This window comes from Vipera ursinii (assembly GCF_947247035.1).
Source record: "Vipera ursinii genome assembly, chromosome: 3".
Taxonomy (NCBI): domain Eukaryota; kingdom Metazoa; phylum Chordata; class Lepidosauria; order Squamata; family Viperidae; genus Vipera; species Vipera ursinii.
In genome coordinates this window covers 157635839-157657283 of record NC_139516.1, presented here as the reverse complement: position 1 = coordinate 157657283, position 21445 = coordinate 157635839, and positions in this window count along the sequence as shown.

The window sequence follows — 21445 nt, the reverse complement described above, 5'->3', positions numbered from 1 at the left end:
ACATCATGTTAAATTCACTGAGCATTTTCAAAATTATTTCAGAATAAATGTGATAGTTCTTAGTTGAAGTGTTTACTTAGCTTCACTGCTTAGCTTCACTTTGACTAAACACTTTCACAGTTCATCTGAAGTATTTTACTAGCCGTAGTTCCTGATAGAAGCCCAGAGGCAATTCTAAGGTGGCTTCATAATAGTTTGACCATTTGGACAGATGTTAGAATAGTCTGTTTTCAGAAGATAGCATCTGGTTCTCTTTCATTTCTGGTTAAAAAAGTACTTGTGATGTTAATGAAATTATATGAGCTTCATTAACTAACTCCTGCTTCATATAAATATCTTGTATCTGAAGTACATGTTAAATGTCTCTTGGCAAATTCAAGTGCCCTGCTTTTGTTTAGAACCAGTCCAGGTTTGTGCTCAGTGCAGGAATGCAGATCAAAACATGGAAGAAGTGACTGTTTAGTTTCCACTCGAACATATCAATGGAAGGCAGACCACTATTTCTCTGTGCCCCACTATGAAACTGCTCTTAGTTGTACGGAGGTTTTTCTTAGGTGCAGCCTGAATCTTCCTTCCTGTGACATAAACCTTCCTTCCTTCCCTTCCACCCTCCCTTCCTCCCTCCTTCACTCCCTCTTTCACTCCTTCCTTCCTTGCATCCATCCATCCATCCGTCCTTTCTTTCCTTACCAGCAGACAGATAATTGTCTTCTTCCTTCCATTACAGGCCTCAACTTTTTACTTTTACATACTAACTAGGTAAAGGTAAAGGTTCCCCCGCACATACGTGCTAGTCGTTTCCAACTCTAGGGGCCGGTGCTCATCTCCGTTTCAAAGCCAAAGTGCACTTGTCTGAGGACGTCTCCGTGGTCATGTGGCCGGCATGACTAGACGCCAAAGGCGCACGGAACGCTGTTACCTTCCCACAGGAGTGGTCCCTATTTTTCTACTTGAATTTTTATGTGCTTTCAAACTGCTAGGTTGGCAGAAGCTGGGGCAAGTAACAGGCGCTCACTCTGTTATGCGGCACTCGGGATTTGACACGCCAAACTGCCGACCTTCCGATCGACAAGCTCAGCGTCCTAACCCACTGAGCCACCGTGTCCCTACATACTAACTATGTTCTACTAATTTCTATAGAAAATTATATTTGCTATATATTTGCTATATATTTGATTATATTTGATTATATCTAATCAGCAAAACCTTTTGGGATTTTCTGATCCTAAAGATTAAGAGTAGAGATGGGGAAATTAAGACATCCAGAAAGAAACAACTGACACCAGAAGAGGAAAAGATTTATCTTCTAGCCATCTGAAATATTTTCCCTAGTTGCAGGAAAATAAAGCTAAATTTTTATTTCCTTTTTTTAAAAAACTGACAAGAATTTCATTTAAAATAAATAGAAGTTTTGTAAAACGTTTAATATTTGATATGCTTAGATCATTTACAGTTTTGTCTCCCTATTTTTGTTATATTTTTATCAGTTTATTTTTCCTGTATCTTAAATTTTCCCTTGCATTTTTCTACATTTTTTTAAAAAAAAACTTGTAATAACATAAAATAAAAAGCACATCTCTTGTTTCTGATCTAACAATACAAAACAAGTAAGCATATATATGAACATTAGAATGAGCTATCACAAACTTCATCGTAGTTTTCTATTTTGGGGAAAGGTCATGGGTGTTTTTTTAATACTGTCTTCCCAATTATTTTTCATCTAGCATCTCTTTAGATGGAAAGAAAAAGAAGACAACCAACAGGAAGATAGAATACAGAACATAGAATAACAAGGTTGGAGGGGGACATTGGATGTCTTCTAATTCAACCCTCTGCTCAAGCATTATACCATTCCAGACTGGGAGCTATCCAATCTTTTCTTGAAAAACTCCAGTGAAGGAGCACCCATAACTTCTGGAGGCAAACAATTCTACTGATTGATTGTTCTCACTGTCAGGAACATAATTCTAGGTTGTATCTTCCACTTGTTACCTCTTGTCCTACCCACAGATACTTTGGAGAATAGGTTGATCCCCTCTTTTCTGTGACAACCCCTCAAGTAATGGAAGACTGCTATCATATCACTCCTAGGCTTCCTCTTGGTTGGACTAGACACACCTTATTTCCACAACTGTCCATTATATGGTTTAGAACCCTTATTACTCTGCTCTGTATTCTTTCTAGAATCTCAGCATCTTTTTGTATCATGGTGACCAGAAATGGATGCAGTATTCCAAATGTGGCCTTAGCGCTACAGCATAAAGCAGTCCTATTGCTACATGTGAACTTGATACTATCCTTCTATTGATGCAATCTAGGATTGCATTAGCTTTTTTTGTCAGTTGTAGCACACTGCTGGCTCATACATAAGTGGTTGTCCACCAAGACACTTAGATTACATCTGTGGTGAGAGCATCATTAGAAAACCTGAAGGACTAAGTTGGGTGCAGATTGTTATAGAAAAAGTCTATCTATTTAGTTGCTAAGAAATGATATGCACTTGGTTGGCGCATAAGCAATCAATCAGTCAATTAATTAATCAGTCAACCAATCTTTTCAGAAGCAGTACTTCCTGAATTTGGAAGCATTTATTTTTCTGCTCTCAGGATTGAGTTTTTTTTTCCTATTTAATGCTTAACTGCTAAGAAGCCATTTATCCTCTAGTTTTTGTTCTTCCTTTTGAGGTGGTGAAGGTGAGGAAATTGATATCATCCATTTCAAGCTACATTTATTGTTCTTTTAAATTAAAAAAGACTGTTCAAAACTACCTTGGCTTAAACACAGCATCTGTCCATTACTTCTTATATCATTTTCAGGGCAGACACAGATTCCATTCAAACTTTCACTTAAATAGGGCATTAAAGTGATAATATATAATGCCAATAGAGAATCCATAAAAGGCAGAGTTATGTCGCTGAATATATGGGGCAGGGCAAGGAAAACAAATACCAAAGCCATTCTCTGGATATTTATTGCACTTGACAAATTCTTTGGAATACGGCAATGGTCAAGAGAAGCACTTCAACATTTCAACCTTTATATCAGGATCCGTACACTTAATATTTAGTCTATCACTGATTCCAGACCAGGACTAGGCATCATCCTTTGAAAAGGTTAGCACTCACTTAGGTAACCATCCAGATAAATGCTTGCTCTGGGCTTCTTTTTATTACTTGTATTATTATTTTTTTCACATCTGAGTGTCCTGTCTCAAGCCATGTGCTCCATAAACTCAGAGAGATGTTTGCAAACTTTATGAGGAAGTGTTTCAGCAAATAAGTATCAAGGAAAGGTAAATACAAATACACACACGCACACACACTTACACAAGCCAGAAAGCAAGTCACCAGAAGTCCACAAGCTTACCTTGAGACAAAATCCAAACCCAATACAGCAAGCACAAGAGTGACAAGGCAAAGTTCAAAGGTCCAAATTTCATAGTAGGATCTTCAGTCAGTCCAGGTGCAGACTGTGGTCAAGATTTCAAGATGAAAGGTAAGGCACATGAGAGGTAGTGAACAATTGTTGGCCACAGAGACCATTGTTGCTGATCTTCGTAAGAATACTGTATTGCTCATTTGGTTTCTTGCAAGAAGCCTCCCAGAGCATTTTTCCTCTGCTCTCTTTTATGCACAGAGAATTCAGAGTGCTCATCTTCCAAGACCAGAAGTAGCTGTGACTCCTTATTTCCTGGTGGTATAGCCTCCACTGCCCATAGTTGCCCAGGCAAGGGTTCATCTGGCAATTCCGCCACCTGGCTGTTGGTTTATTCAAGCAGAGTCTGATCTGGCCAAGACACCAAGCACCTTGAAAAAAGTTCTAGGAGCTTGACAGAAATTCTAATGATGGCTAGGGTGCTGATCTTCAGAAGGTTGTTTTTGATTTTGCCTGCCATTCAGGTTCAACGTTATAGGGTTCACTGAGTTTGTCTACATCTCCAGAATGAACCGTAGTAAATTGTTGATAGCAACCTCTTAGGGCACCGATTCCCTGTTTTTCTAGTGGCGATTTTTGAATGGCTGCTTCAGACGGTTTACTTGTCAGCCTCACAGAATAAACCGGACAGGAATCACAAGCAGATGAGCTAATAGTATCTTATTGTAAAACTACATTGATAGAATCTTGCAAGTCTAAAAGTATAACCTTTATCCCACCATCACCTTTACAGCCCAAGATACTAGGAAGGGTCTCTTCTTGCCCTGCTCAAAATCCGCTTGCAGGCTATGTCTAGTGGTTAAGGCACCAGGCTAGAAAGCAGGAATCAATGAGTTCTAGTCCTGCCTTAGCCATGAAAGCCAGCTGGCTGAACTTGGGCCAGTCATTCTTTCTCAGTCAAACTCACCTCACAGAGTTGTGGTTGTGGGGAAAATAGGAAGAAGAAGGAGTATTGACTATGTGCACTGCCTTGAGTTATTTGTGAAAATAATAAAGGTGAGATACATCTAAAAGAATAAAATAACAATCACAAGCAGTCCATTAGAATTGTAGCTAGCTGAAGAAGTATAGTTCATAAGCATTTAAGTAATCAAAGATCCCAACATGAAACCGTTATCTTTTGGATCGGTTCTGTGAACCAAGCCAGTAAGCCATAGTTAAACCATGACTTAGTGTGATGTGAAAGTAAAGTTTTAGGAATGAACTAGAGTTTCTTTTGTGGCCAAAAAAAATTGCAATCATTCCAAAAGAAAATTTAATAAAATGAATGTAATGTATTTTTTTGTCATTTCCGTTTATTAAATTACTAGGTGGCACCACACAACTTGGCATCTACTGATTTATTTTACTAGTGTATGACCCAAAAATAATCCACAGCATTGCTGATATAAAGGATTCTATATTTCATTTTATTTTTCTAATCTCTGCCTATCAAGGGACCTATTTGTTTCAACTAGGCTCAGAGAAAAATAGATTTTATATTTTGAAAAATAAGGATTTGGTTTATTGTATGTTTGTCCCTACAATCCCCAAGGCAACCTGGCAGAGCTTAATCTATTTAACTCCCCCTTTCCATCAATAGATTTTCATTGATAGTCAGCTTTTCTTTTTCTTTCTTTTTAAAGTTTTTCCCCATGAATTTTCCATGCTTGAAAGGAAGAAAAAGGCAACAAACAGCATGTGTCAAAAGCTGAACTTTTGCTGAAAGATGCAAGATCATACTGCAAAGCTAAGTATTTATATTCTTACACTGAGCAACAAGTTCATTTCAATGGGTTCTTTCTCAGGTAGTCATGGTGCTCTTCAGATAGATCATATATAGCAAGGGGCCAATGGCTACTGTTCCAGGACAAAGGTGCCAATCTAAAACAGGCTAAGCTTTAAATGAGAAATTTAGGACTGTGTGTCTTCAATTTGTATCTACAAATATCTTCTTATCCTTATATCCTTGAACAGACATGTCAAACACAAAGCCCGGGGGCCGGATCAGGCCCGCAAAGTGGTTTCATGTGGCATGTGAAGCCATCCTGGAAACAGTGAAGGAACGGCCCCCACTGCCTTGGCCCTGGCCCAGAGACCCTTCTTCTGCCAGAGACCCTCAGATCTGTCCCACTCCTACCCAGGCCCCCATAGGCACCCTTGATGCGAACGAAGTAGAGCTGGCCACGCCCACCCAGCCCACCCATACCCACCCTGCCCCCTGAGGGCAACCGCAATGCTGATGCGGCCCTCAGTGAAATTGAGTTTGACACCCCTGTCCTTGATCTATTAAAATGTATTTAGTAGTCTGAGGTCGGCCTTATAAAAATTATTTCCTCAATTGGTTATTCAATAAATGGGATCAAGTAAATGCTATGCATATTTACATTTTTGGGCTCATCTTTATAACCCTGAAGCAAAGCATCAGTCTATGGAATGTCACATTACATAGGGAAGTGGCTACTTAATCCATAGCTTCAGGCTTTGGGGATTCAAATGGTGTTGTTCACAGAGATTTCCTTGAATTTGTCACTACTATCAACTCACCGCCATACATTGCAGCAGTGAGAATTTTGAAACAATGATTAAGCACAGTTTTGAAGCTCAAAAAAGAAATTTTGCTGTAATATGACATTCCTAGGCCTCATATATCATGAGCCACCCTAGAGGCAATTGCAACATTGGCTCTCACAATCTTATCCCATCAGTCTTACTGGACAGATTTGGAGCCATGCAACTGCCAGCTTTTCCCATAATTGAAAGAATATTTTTGAAGGCATCTCTTTGATTTAAATGAAGAGGTGGAATGGATGTCAGGCTCTGGTTGAAGAGGCAAGATATAGGAGACAGCCAGGCTGAGCCTGAGAGAGGGGTCAAGTGCATCATCAGTTTAAAGTTGCGCCCACAAGAGATCTAAGTCCAGCTTTCCTTGAATTCCATTGACTCTTATCTACCACCAATTTGCTTTGACCATTCGTAATTCAGATTCTTGTAATGAGGTAGCATGGAATAAACTTGTACTCATTTGAACAGCCTTGGTTCCTGATTTGTTGCACCTTACACAAAGTTTGGAGTTTGTTCACAACAACTTTAAGATGTTTGTCCATAATCAACAGAGATGTGTAGCAAATGGTAGTGATCATGTAAAAAGGTAAAATGCATATTACAAAAGAGCTCATGTCAAGGTTTATTTTCCTATTTCGTTTATTAAATTATGAAAATAATATGTAACCTAAATGCAAAAGCATTATTTTTATTCAACATAATAAATGTAACACACAAGAAAAAAGTGGGTTAGAAGATTGGGGATGGGGGAAGAAGCAAACTCTCTTCTTAAATTTCTATTCCTGTTTTTCAGAGGATGAACTTGAATAGAAACAGCACAAAGAAAATACAGGGATACACTCAAAGCAAGCTATTTAGCACTCTCAGGACTCTTTCTGGAGAAAAAAAATGGAATGGATTCAGATATGACAATTCAAAGAGAAAAGAAAAGTGTATTCTTGCAGTTTAATGAAGTTACTAGGAAAAAGTGTTTAATGTCTTATAATTATTCCTTCCCATCCATTTTAGATGGATGTTAACACCATTTTATTTTGACAGTTGGTTGACAATTTTTGTAAGGGAGAAAAATTAGCCAACAATGGATAAGTATTTTCAATGAATGCAAAGATTAATTGATGAATAAATGCAGTCTGGCCTGGTGGTATTTCTGTTGAAGTCTGCTGCTCCTAAAGCAGACATGTCAAACACAAGGCCCGGGGGCCGGATCCGGCCCGTGAAGTGGTTTCATGTGGCCCGCGAAGCCATCCTGGAAACAGTGAGGGAATGGCCCCCACTGCCTTGGCCCTGGCCCACAGACCCTCCTCCTGCCAGAGACCCCCAGATCTGTCCCACTCCTGCCCAGGCCCCCATAGGCACCCTTGATGCGAACGAGGTAGAGCTGGCCACGCCCACCCAGTAGGCCATACGCACTCTAGCCACGCCCACCCAGTAGGCCACGCCCACCCTGGCCATACCCACCCAGCCCCTTGAGGGCAACCGCAATGCTGATGCGGCCCTCAGTGAAATTGAGTTTGACACCCCTGTCCTAAAGGAACACAGAAGTATGAAGTTGCATTGGAATAATATATATTAAGTTATAAGAAAAATATTGCTTCTAAGAAATGAGAGAATTCTAACTAAGAAAAAGAAGCTGGGTCATTCAAGAAATAAGATGACTCAGAATATTTCCAGTTGACCAGTTTTCCTGTACTCAAGAGGAGAAAAAAAATGCTTCTTACTTTTTGTGGTATATATAATAACCTACAGAACAGATATAGCTCCTCTAGATGAACATAGTCAAAGAATGTAGGTTTTTCAGGCTTGTGGGAGCTTTTGTTAAAAGAGCAAAATAAAGTTTATGTTAAGTTTATGTTAAAGAATAGAGCTGGAGGGGAAACCTTCAGTAACTAGATATGGACAATCCAACAAAACCACAAAGCCATTGTTGGCTCATCTTGTACAATAGCATCCGTGCAGAGGATACAGAGCTCCTGGAACCCCAAATATACAAAAGGAGGTATGAGGAGGTTTATGTAATCTGAAAACCTATTTTTCTTGTGTCCACCTCTCCAAGCCCCGATCTCAGTCTTCAGTAACCTGTGATGCTATGTATCTTCGCCTTCATATCCTAAGACATGTAAAGAGGAAATTTGCATTTTTCTATTTAGCAATGAAAATTAATCTAATGTTGAAGAGAAAGTGGGTGTTGAATACAAAAGACAAAATTAATTCTGTGCAACTTGTACTGTGCTGAAGAGCTGGAAGGGGAAGGAATGTAGAAAGGGGGCAAGGAAGACAGCTTAAGAAGGACTTCCTAAAGTGCAACAATTTCAACCACCTATTGGTTCCTTACCACCAATCCCTTCTATTTCATCTAGGCAGTAATCTCAACACATGTAAAGACATTGCTCTTCTGAATCTTGAGGAAAACCATAGCTCCAGTGGGTGGCTACTTGGCAGGTGGACAGTATAAAAAGAAAACATTTTGGAGTCACAGTAGTGTTTAATAGGTATTGTTCTACCTGGATAGGATACTTACTGTGAATGTGGTGCTATTCAAACAACTATCCATATTTTACAGTGCCCTCTCAGATCAACACGCACATGAATGATTTGCTGTTCAAAAATAACCCTGCCATCAACATGGCCTGACATTGGGCTAGAAGTTTATGTTTTTATTAAAGTTTTTAATCTTTTAAAATTTAAATTAATAATTTTCCCTTCCCAGTTTTTTTGCATTTTTGACACGAGATGAGATGAGACCTGTACAGTATAGAAAAAGAAGCATAGTTTTAAAAAGGTACATTGTGGTACATTGATTAAACCAATTGCTGAATAGAACAACTTGTGTCTTCTAGAGAATCACCCCTGATATAACCCATTCAAAAACCTTCCCATTGTTTTCAGTAGCTTGTTATACATTTGACTATCATTTGTTGTATAAACCACAAGTCTCCCTTTCCTCATTTCAGTAAGCCATAAGCAATTATTTACAAATCAGTGGCTGAATTCACATGCTACCTACTAGGCCTAGCAAGATCTGTAAATCTTGCCTAAATTTCAGTCCAATCCATTTGTATCCTTTTTGCACTGAAATTCCATTTGACTACATATTGTTAAGCATGTGTGTGAATGTACAAACCTGTATATGTTGAGTGACTCTTTTATCATTTTAGTCACCCTGTCTGAGTTCACTGTCTTATGTTCCGTCCACCTTTTTCATTTCAGCAAGATAGGTGCTATGCATTTATACAGGAACGGAATGCAACTAACTACATGTTTTGTTAACAATCAGTGTGGTTTTTACTGACAAAGCATTTAGAAATAAAATCAATGAATTGTAGTAACACCTTCAGAGTACAGTTAAAAATCGGGCAAACTTAGTGAGAAAACTGACCCATCTTTTGACATTCAGAAGAAGGCACTTATTTTCTTTTTCAAATGATTTTAAAAATAAGTTTGATAATAGCAACATAAATAACATAAACCCTGGGATTTTGCCACTAGGCAAATGTTTAAAATGATCAAGTGCATAATATTCAGAGAGCATACGTTAGTATAATAAAAATAGGAATCCCAGCAGCCAAAAGAACTACTGCAGTTCTCTTATTCCCCTTCCTGAACTCCGAAGAGGTAATGAGAGGAAAAAGGCAAAAGCATATTAATATTTAATTAGCTTTGATCCTGAGAAATACTTAATCTTATGCTAATGAATATATTGGAGCCAATTAACAATCTCTCTGGAACCATGCAAGCCAGTACTTCTGATGCAACTTCATAAATCTTTGTCTGTATTTGTCATGGACCAAAGTGCGACAGTGTTTTCTGAAGAGATAGAGCCAATCTTTGGGATAATCTATGGGAATTATACCCCCTGAAAGAGGAACTAGTAGTCTGAATTAATTGTTGATTTCCTTATATATTCATCTTTATGTGTTCCTCACTAACAGTATCTGATTTGTGTTGGTAATGATTCAGTAATGTGCATTTTAAGTCATATATATTCAAGTCTGTATTGTCAGACTGGGGTCAGATAGTGGCTACATTGAATAAACAAACAAACCAACAAACCATGGTTGCTGAAACCATTTGCTTTAGTTCATCCTTTCCATAGACATGACAAATGTGTATCTGAATCAAAACTAAGAGAAAACCTTTGCAGGCAATCATTTAGCATAATAATGAAAAGTAGGGTAAAGTTGGAAATCTATATGCAGACCTCAAACTTTGCAAGCCTTTTCATTTATAGATCAGTGCTTGCAGAGTGCAAAAAATACAAGGAGATTGTATATATAACCTAGCAATGAAAATTTTTATCCATGGTAAGGCTTGGAAGCAGTGTCAAATGTGTTTATAGCCATACTATGGCTATAGGGTAGGGGTGGAGGTGTGGCTGTTGTCATGAGGGAGACCTTGTGTCCGCGGGAGGCCACCATTCCCCAGATAGTGGGGTATGAGTCTCTCTTTTTGAGATGCGGCCCTGGTGCGCAGTTGGGTTTGCTGCTGGTGTACCTTTCGCCTAGTCACATAGCAGCAGCCCTGCCCGAGCTCCTCGATGTCCTCTCTGGGTTGGTGATTGAGTTCCCGAAACTTATAGTTTTGGGGGACTTCAATCTACCATCGCTGGGAGGATCATCTGAGTTGGCTTGGGAGTTCATGGCTTCCATGACGGCCATGGACCTGACGCAAGTAATTGCGGGACCGACTCATGAGGGAGGCCACACTCTTGACTTAGTTTTCTTATCTGGACGGTGGTTAGATGATCTTGGTGGGGGCTCCCCAATTGTTATGCCCCTGTCATGGACCGATCATCATCTCCTGCGGCTGGTCTTCCATTTTGCCACCCCCTGCCGTGGGTGTGTGGAACCAATTAAATGGTACCGCCCCAGACGCTTAATGGATCCCCAGAGGTTCCAGGTGGCGCTGGGGTCCCCACCTGCCTCCCTTGCTCACAGCTTGGCAGACGCCTTAGTGGAAGCCTGGGAAAGGGCAGCCACTGAGGCTCTTGACCGAGTTGTACCCCTGCGGCCCCTGACCTGGTGCAGATCCCGTCGAGCTCCATGGTTCTCCGCGGAGCTCCAGGAGATGAAGCGTCGGAGACGGGGCCTAGAGAGCGGTTGGGGATCCAGCCGATCCGAATCCGACTGATTGCGATTAAGAACCTATACTAGGTCTTATCTCGCTGCAATAAGGGAGGCGAGGTCTAACCACTTCGCCACCCTTATCGCGTCCACAGATAATCGCCCGGCCGCCCTGTTTAGGGTGACCCGCTCCCTCCTGAATCAGGAGGTGAGGGAGGAACCCTTGCAGGGTCGTGCCGAGGAGTTTAACCAGCATCTGTCGGACAAAATCGCTCGGATTCGGACCGGTCTGGACTCTGACTGGGCAGAGTCTGTCGAGCAGGACACGGGCGGTCTTGTCGATATCACCTGGGAGGAGTTTGATTCTGTGACTCCGGAGGAAGTGGACAGGATCATGGGGAGGCTGAGCACCACCACATGTTTATTGGACCCATGCCCTTCCGGGAGAGGACACGCAGCTGGTTCCAGGCAGTTATATCGGCTTCTCTGAGTGAGGGTAGCTTCCCCGCCGTCTTGAAAGAGGCGGTGGTGAGGCCTCTCCTCAAGAAGCCTGCCTTGGACCCAGCTGTATTGAACAACTTTCGTCCTGTCTCCAACCTTCGCTTTCTTGCGAAGGTTGTTGAGAGTGTGGTGGCACATCAGCTCCCTCTGGTCCTGGATGAAGCGGATTATCTAGACCCGTACCAATCGGGTTTCAGGCCCGGGTACAGCACAGAGACGGCATTGGTCACGCTGGTGAATGATCTCTGGAGGGCTCGGGACAGGGGGCATTCCTCTGTTCTGGTCCTATTAGACCTCTCAGCGGCTTTCGATACCATCGACCATGGTATCTTGCTGCGGCGTCTCAGGGGATTGGGAGTGGGAGACACGGTTTTACAGTGGTTCTCCTCCTATCTCCAGGGACGTTCGCAGTCGGTGTTGGCAGGAGGGCAGAGGTCAACCGCGAGGACCTTCGCGAGGACCTTCGCTCCTTTCGCCGCGAGCTAAAAACATACTTTTTTGAACAAGCTGGCCTGGCCTGATGAGGGGATTGGGGGGGGTTTGCTACCGTTTTTTATTAGGTTTTAATGATGTATTTTAGTATGTGGGCATTTATTTAATTTTGTTTTAACTTTTGTGATTTGTATTTTTATTCTTGCCCTGTTCACCGCCCTGAGTCCTTCGGGAGAAGGGCGGTATAGAAATAGTATTAAATAAATAAATAAATAAATAAATACAGTGACCCTATAATTAGGTTATGAATGTTGGATAAGGAGCCAAGATCAAGATGGCATTGGTGATCCAGTTATTATACATATCTTCTTTATTATCATCATTTGTCATCATCATCACCATCATCATCATCATCATTATTATTTTCTTTTTCTTATATGTGAATGATTTCATAGGATTTCTTCCTTGCTGTCTCAGATTTTGTTTTTGTTGTTAGCTGCGAAGTCGTGTCCGACCCATCGTGACCCCATGGACAACATTCCTCCAGGCCTTCCTGACCTCTACCATCTTCTGGAATCCATTTAGGCTCATGCCTACTGCTTCAGTGACTCCATCCAGCCACCTCATTCTCTGTCGTCCCCCAGATTTTGTAGGGCCACCTATTTTTTTTTTTAAAAAAAAAAACACTTCTGGGAAGCTACCGTATGTGAGTTTTATGTTTGCTGGTTTGATTACTTGCTTATTTATTTATTGATTGATAGATAGATTGGGATTATAGGCTGCTGCAGTCATCAGATTCTGAGTGGCACAAACAATTCCCCCAAATCTGTAATTTGGGTCAAAATAAATCATAAAAATTAAAACTGAGCATTATAAAGCTACAATATATATTCTGAAAGTCTAACAATACAGAAGACAGTTAAAATAATTACTCACCTAGGGGGATAGTGGCGGTAACCGTGCCATTAAGATTTGGTGAAATAGTCTTATGTATGAAGGACAAGATAAAGAGGGTCTTGAAAATGTACGAGATACTAGTCCATAGAGTGGCAGCAATTAAAAGGACATGTTTCTGCATCCTTGGTAGATGATAATCTTTGACTGAAAAAGAAACATAGAGAGAACACCTTATAAAACTTAATGAGCAGCCAAAAATGGTCCTGCAGAAAAATCAAGCCTTAAACCATTAAGGGTTTTAAAGATGACACTGAATTGCAAGTGTTTACAAATAAGTGGTTACACTTATTTCATAGTTTAATACAAAAAAACCCCTCAGAAAAGCCTCTATTGCTTCTTCATAACAATCAAATTTACTATAATTTGCAACAAGATAAGGAAAGCTGGCACCTTGTGCAGTGTTTGCATGTGTTTGTGTCCTGGGAAGAAGGGGCAGGCTAAATGTTCTCCAATATGGACCATTTGATTGGAAGTGGGGAAGGAATGGGCTTAGAAAGGAAAAGTCACCACGTGTACAAGCTCTGTTGTTCATAGTCTCTCCTGCAGTGATGCATTGGGGAAGTATTTCCGAGAATTATATCCACTGTCCCTTTTGCTGGCTTCTCCTTCCACACTAAGTTTAATCAGGTACTGTTCACTTTTCAGGAACTTATTATGTAGATGGACAGAAAAATATTCCAATTCCCCCAGAGTTGGTCTCCAGCATTCCATTGGGTAAGCAAACACACTCACACTTTTATTCCATAAAATTCTGTTCTTTCCAGAGTTGAATAAGCTGCCATGAAAGATAATTGACTGGGTGGGGTATTATTGTTTTATTATTACTAATGACTATTTACTTATCAAGCATACTGTTGTATTGCATATAGAATTTATTTCTTTATTATGGCATCATCTGCTCCAATGGATTGAATGAATGAAAGGAGTGCAAAAGACATAAAGCTCAATTTAATCTTTTTTTCCCAGATAAATTAAAAGAAAGCCACAGCATTTTAATAATCAGCATTAATGATATAGCAGCCTCATCTATAACACTTGAGGCAGAAAAATAGTTGAAGTAATCAAGTTTAATGTTACTAGAATAAGTAACACTCAATTAGTTTATTTTATCAAACTAATTAGGCTGAATTGCATTTATCATATAATACTGTAGAAGGATAATACTGCATGCAATCTACTAGACTACAGATAATATTGTAGGAAATCTACTGGATTTACTTTAAAAAGATATTATAAATTTGGACAATAACTGTACTTTGTTTCAAATTTCAGTTGTGTATTATGTGCATAGTCAAAACAATTTTCATTTTATGACTTAAATAATACTCTCTATGAGGGAAAATCAACAAACAGGTTAAATAAAAAAGCATTTTTATGACTGGCTTAGATTTTAACCTAGTTTAGAAATGAAAATCCACCTAGGTCTCCCTATGATTGATATTTTTACAATGATATTTATTAGTCTTTGGAGTTTAAAAATGGCAAAAGAACAAATCCATGCCATTGATCATCCTTTTTTCTTTTTGTCTTACTAGATGATTTGCACATTAAAGCCAATACATCAGTAAATATCAACAACTTTGCTAAACTCATTAGGCAAGTATGACTTTTATAGGGTTAGGGAGAGGGGTGGGAGATGGGGGTTGTCTGGCTATGGTGGGTGGCCAATCAACCATGGCTCAGGCCAGACTTGGGTCTGACCGCGCGGGGGGAGAACAGGGTGTGGTTGTCTCCGGGGCTCATGAGCGGGTCGTGGGATTACCGATTCCCACGACGGGGAATAGCAGCAGGTGGATAGACAGAGGGCTGTATCGTTACCGGGAGGGCCGTCTCCGCTATTTGCAAGCGGTGAGGCGCTCCGACCCTCTGCTTCTTCCCCGAGGTTCTGGGAGCGAGGATGTGCAGCCTCCTGAGCTCCGGCTGGTGTACCTGAATGCCAGGTCCGTGGTTAATAAAGCTCTCCTCGTTAGGGATTTAGTTGAGGGTGAGCACGCGGACCTGGCTTGCATCACGGAGACTTGGTTGGGCCCAGAGGGTGGGGTCCCTTTGGTTGACCTTTGCCCACCAGGCTTCCGGGTGCTACACCGGCCACGAGCTCAAGGTAGGGGTGGGGGTGTGGCGGTGACTATCAGGGAGACCTTATGTCCACGGGAGACCACCGTTCCTCAGATAGTCGGGTGTGAGTCTCTCTTTGTGAGATTTGGTTCTAGGGCGCAGTTGGGCTTGCTGCTGGTGTACATTTCACCTAGTCGCGCAGCGGCAACCCTGCCCGAGCTGCTCGATATCCTCTCGGGGTTGGTGGTTGAGTTCCCCAAACTTATAGTTTTGGGAGACTTCAATCTACCATCCCTGGGAGGCTCATCTGAGCTAGCTCAGGAGTTCATGGCTTCCATGACGGCCATGGACCTGACGCAAGTAATTTCTGAACCAACCCATGAGGGAGGCCACACCCTTGACCTGATTTTCTTATCTGGACGGTGGTTGGATGATCTTGGTGGGGGCTCTCCATTTATTATGCCCCTGTCATGGACCGATCATCACCTCCTGCGGCTGGTCTTCCGTTTTGCCACCCCCCGCCGTGGGGGTGCAGAGCCAATTAGATGGTACCGCCCCAGACGCTTAATGGATCCTGATAGATTCCAAGTGGCGCTGGGGTCCCCACCTGCCTCCATTGCTCACAACTCGGCGGATGCCTTAGTGGAAGCCTGGGAAAGGGCAGCCACTGAGGCACTTGACCGGGTTGTACCCTTGCGGCCCCTGACCCAGTGCAGATCCCAGCAAGCTCCATGGTTCTCCGCGGAGCTCTGGGAGATGAAGCATCAGAAACGGGGCCTAGAGAGCTGCTGGAGGTCTAGCCGATCTGAATCCGACCGGTTGCGGTTAAGAACCTATATTAGGTCTTATCTCGCAGTGATGAGGGCGGCGAGGTGTAATTACTTCTCTACCCTCATCGCGTCCGCAGATAATTGCCCGGCCGCCCTGTTTAGGGTGACTCGCTCCCTTCTTAATCAGGAGGTGAGGGAGGATCCCTTGCAGGGTCGTGCTGAGGAATTTAGTCAACATCTGTCGGATAAAATCGCTCGGATTCGGACCGGTTTGGACTCCAGTTGGGCAGTCTGGCGATCAGGACACGGGCGGTCTTGTCAACGTTATCTGGGAGGAGTTTGATTCTGTGACCCCTGATGAAGTGGACAGGATTATGGGGAGGCTGAGCTCCACCACATGTTTATTGGACCCGTGCCCTTCTTGGCTGGTTTATGCAGCTAGGGAGAGGACACGAGGCTGGCTCCAGGTGGTTATATCTGCTTCTTTGAGTGAGGGTTATTTCCCCACCGTCTTGAAGGAGGCGGTGGTGAGACCTCTCCTCAAGAAGCCTGCCTTGGACCCAGCTGTCTTGAACAACTTTCGTCCAGTCTCCAACCTTCGCTTTCTTGCGAAGGTTGTTGAGAGTGTGGTGGCGCATCAGCTCCCTCTGGTCCTGGATGAAGCGGATTATTTGGACCCTTACCAATCGGGTTTCAGGCCCGGGTACAGCATGGAGACGGCATTGGTCGCTCTGGTGAATGATCTCTGGAGGGCTCGGGATAGGGGATATTCCTCTGTCCTAGTCCTATTAGACCTCTCAGCGGCTTTCAATACCATCAACCATGGTATCTTGCTGCGGCGTCTCAGGGGATTGGGAGTGGGAGGCACAGTTCTTCAGTGGTTCTTCTCCTATCTCCTGGGACACTCACAGTCGGTGTTGGCAGGGGGGCAGAGATCGGCCTCTAGGTCTCTCGTTTGTGGAGTTCCTCAGGGGTCGGTCCTCTCGCCCCTCCTGTTCAACATCTACATGAAACCGCTGGGTGAGATCATTCGTGGTTTTGGAGTTGGGTATCATCAATACGCCGATGATACCCAACTTTTCATTTTGACCCCAAACCACCCCAGTGATGCCCTCGCTGTGATGTCCTGTTGCCTGGAGGAGGTTCGGGTCTGGATGGGGAGGAACAGACTTCAACTCAACCCTGACAAGACTGAGTGGCTGTATATTCCGGCATCCCGGGACATTCAAAATGTTCCATCGCTTTCTATGGGGCGTTGAGCTCTTACCCCCCGTGGATAGGGCTCGCAACTTGGGAGTCCTCCTAGATTCACGACTTACTCTGGAAGATCATATAGTGGCCGTGACTAGGGGGGCTTTCACCCAGGTTTGCCTGGTGTGCCAGTTGCGGCCCTATCTGGACCGGGATGCCCTGTGTACGGTCACTCATGTGCTCGTGACCTCTCGCCTAGACTATTGTAATGCTCTCTACATGGGGCTTCCCTTGAAGACTACTTGGAGGCTCCAAATGGTACAGAATGCGGCCGTGAGAGTTGTCTTGGGAGTTTCCCGGTACTCCCATGTTACACCTTTGCTCCGCGAGCTGCATTGGTTACCAGTTGTCTTCCGGGTGAGGTTCAAGGTCTTGGTTATGATCTTTAAGTCCTTACATGGCATGGGTCCAGGATACCTCGAGGACCACCTGCTGCCGGCGTCAACTCCCCTCCGCCCTGTGCGTGCCCACAGAGAGGGCCACCTCAGGGTGCCTCCGGTCAGGGAATGTTGACTGGTGGCCCCCAGGGGGAGGGCCTTCTCTGTGGGTGCTCCGGCATTATGGAACCAACTGCCGGTTGAGCTCCGGATGGCATCGGACCTTCGATCCTTCCGTCGCGGGTTGAAGACCCATTTATTTGAATTAGCTGGTCTGGCCTGATGGGGGAATATGGGTTTTTAATTGGTTTTTTATTATTCTATCATTATTGTATTTTAATTGGGCATTGGTTTAATTTTCTTTTAATTTTTGTATAGCTATTTATATATGCCCTGTGAACCACCCTGAGTCCCTTGGGAGAAGGGCGGTATAGAAATCAAATAAATGAAATGAAATGAAATGAAGTATACATTTCTGAGCATATATAACAGACCATTTTGTTTCATAAACAGCTTATCTAGTCATATACTGTAATCAATATGAAAATAAATGTGCTGAATATTATTTTATTATCAGAATCATGACTAAATTCAGGAGTGCACTATTAAATTGGTTAATGAAAGGAAAGGTTGAAAAACAACATTTGAGTGAATTGGGTGGAAAAAATACATTTCTAGAAAAAATACAAATTTAGTTCATATGATCATCTTCATTGTACAAAGTAAAGAACCAGTAGTAAATATGATTTCACTAAGACATACTTGTCTTGGGAAAGATATATATGTAGCATTTATATGTACTAGAAGCTACATGTGCATGGCACTAACATATCCATTTGTCAAACACCCAGGAATTCAGAAAATTCAGGCAGTTCAAAGGAGTGTAAAGATTTATTGCACGCTTAAGCTCTTTACAAGATACTGAACTACTAATGGTCAAGGGAAATTAGCGGGAGTTAAGAATAGAAAGGAATTCAAGGTGGCTGGACTTAGATCTATTTGTGGATGAACAGGGACTCATGGCTGTTGATGCATTTGAACCATCGATCAGGCTCAGTCTGGTCATTTCCTACACCATCCAATGTCAGTCAAAATTTTCAGTCTTCACTACTCAACAAAGTCACTTAAACATGGTACAGATTTAGCTAAGTACATGGTTTGGAAAGTACAATCCATCCTGCCTCAACTACAACACATTCATATGGGCAAGGGAAGACATCTTAAACATGTAGCATGTACACCTACACAAAATTGTATGCAGATATTTTAGTTTTTCCCTAAGTTTTAATCTATTCAAGTTTGGTCTACTTACATAAATATTACAATAGATAGTCCTCGCTTAATGATGGTAACTGGGGCATTAAGTGGCATGGTCATAAAGTGTGATATCACATGAATGCATCAACTTACAACAACAGTTGTACTAGTTTCAGCAGTTCCAGTTGCCATTGTTAAGTAAATCCTGTATAGCTGCAGCATCCCATGGTCCCCATTTGCAACCTCCTGCCAGCTTCTCCATTGACTTGGCTGGTTGGAAGCTGGCAGTGAAGGATGCAAATAGTGATCAGGTGATTGAAGAATGCTGCAACATTGTAATTGCAAGTCATTTGCCAAGTGCCAGATTTCACAATCACATGACTATGGAGACACTGCAACAGATACAACTGTAAGGTACAAGCACAACTCCCCTCATTCAGCACAACTGCATCTTTGAAGGATCACCAAATAAGTGGTCATGCAGATCACTGTTTGGATCTATTATTCTTGTATGATCAAGGTGACAGTTGGCCTTACCAATGCCATATGAATTAATCTTGTCTTCTTTTTCTTCCAGTGAAATAGTCAGCAAAGACCTTGGTAGAGGATAATTTGATAACTGTCCAAGTGAGAGATCTGAGATCAAGGCTCCTGACTTTACTTTGTGCAAAATAAATCTGACTCATAGGGTCAGATTTAATTAATCAATTCATTATACCTAATTAAATTCATTAGACCTATAGTAAAAACCAGGGAGTGCATTTGTACTATTGCTCCCGATAACTGTTTGTCTGTAAATAAAAAGGAATCAGACGAATTTGAAATGGAACAAAATACAACCTTTAAATTTATTTGCAATTTATAACTGCTATTGTAAATGAAGATTAAATCATAAGGTTAAATTACACTATATTTAATATATATATACAGTCATGCTCGAAATTGTTGGCACCCCAGAAATTTTTCCAGAAAATCAAGTATTTCTCACAGAAAAGTATTGCAGGAACACATGTTTTGCTATACACAGGTTTATTCCCTTTGTGTGTATTGGAACACAACAAAAAAAGGGAGGAAAAAAAGCAAATTGGACATAATGTCAAACAAAACTCCAAAAATGGGCCGGACAAAATTATTGGCACCCTTTCAAAATTGTGGGTAAATAAAATTGTTTGAAGCATGTGATGCTCCTTTAAACTCACCTTGGGCAAGTAACAGGTGTGGGCAATATAAAAATCACACCTGAAAGCAGATAAAAAGGAGAGAAGTTCACTTAGTCTTTGCATTGTGTGTCTGTGTGTGCCACACTAAGCATGGACAACAGAAAGAGGAGAAGAGAACTGTCTGAGGACTTGAGAACCAAAATTGTGGACAAATATCAACAATCTCAAGGTTACAAGTCCATCTCCAGAGATCTAGATTTGCCTTTGTCCACAGTGCGCAACATTATCAAGAAGTTTGCAACCCATGGCACTGTAGCGAATCTCCCTGGTTGTGGACAGAAGAGAAAAATTGATGAAAGGTTGCAATGCAGGATAGTCCAGATGGTGGATAAGCAGCCCCAAACAAGTTCCAAAGGAATGCAAGCTGTCCTGCAGGCTCAGGGAGCATCAGTGTCAGCGCAAACTATCCGTCAACATTTAAATGAAATGGCAGGAGACCCAGGAGGACCCCACTGCTGATACAGAGACATAAAAAAGCAAGATTAGAGTTTGCTAAAATGTACTTGAGTAAGCCAAAATCCTTCTGGGAAAACGTCTTGTGGACAGATGAGACCAAGATAGAGCTTTTTGGTAAAGCACATCATTCTACTGTTTACCGAAAATGAAATGAGGCCTACAAAGAAAAGAACACAGTACCTACAGTAAAATGTGGTGGAGGTTCAATGAAGTTTTGGGGTTGTTTTGCTGCCTCTGGCACTGGGTGCCTTGAATGTGTGCAAGGGATCATGAAATCTGAAGATTACCAAAGGATTTTGGGTCGCACTGTAGAACTCAGTGTCAGAAAGCTGGGTTTGCGTCCGAGATCTTGGGTCTTCCAGCAGGACAATGACCCCAAACATACGTCAAAAAGCACCCAGAAATGGATGGCAAGAAAGCGCTGGAGAGTTCTGAAGTGGCCAGCAATGAGTCCAGATCTGAATCCCATTGAACACCTGTGGAGAGATCTTAAAATTGCTGTTGGGAAAAGGCGCCCTTCCAATAAGAGAGACCTGGAGCAGTTTGCAAAGGAAGAGTGGTCCAAAATTCCGGGTGAGAGGTGTAAGAAGCTTATTGATGGTTATAGGAAGCGACTGATTTCAGTTATTTTTTTCGAAAGGGTGTGCAACCAAATATTAAGTTAAGGGTGCCAATAATTTTGTCCGGCCCATTTTTGGAGTTTTGTTTGACATTATGTCCAATTTGCTTTTTTTCCTCCCTTTTTTTGTTGTGTTCCAATACATACAAAGGGAATAAACCTGTGTATAGCAAAACATGTGTTCCTGCAATACTTTTCTGTGAGAAATACTTGATTTTCTGGAAAAATTTCTGGGGTGCCAACAATTTCGAGCATGACTGTATGTGGTGGCAGCAGTTTATACAATAAACTAAATATTTTCATATTAAGCATAAAACTGTACTGTAATTTGAGAAAGAAGCTATAGCTTACAGAGTTCTGCCACAATTCACTGAAAAGCAATGTTCATTGAAGCCAAAACTCATTGACTTCAGTGCTGTTATATGAAGTGATGAATGGAATTTGATATTTAAATAATTCTATATTTAGCTTGATGAGGTCAATAGTGTTTTGACACAAAAAAGATTAGTTA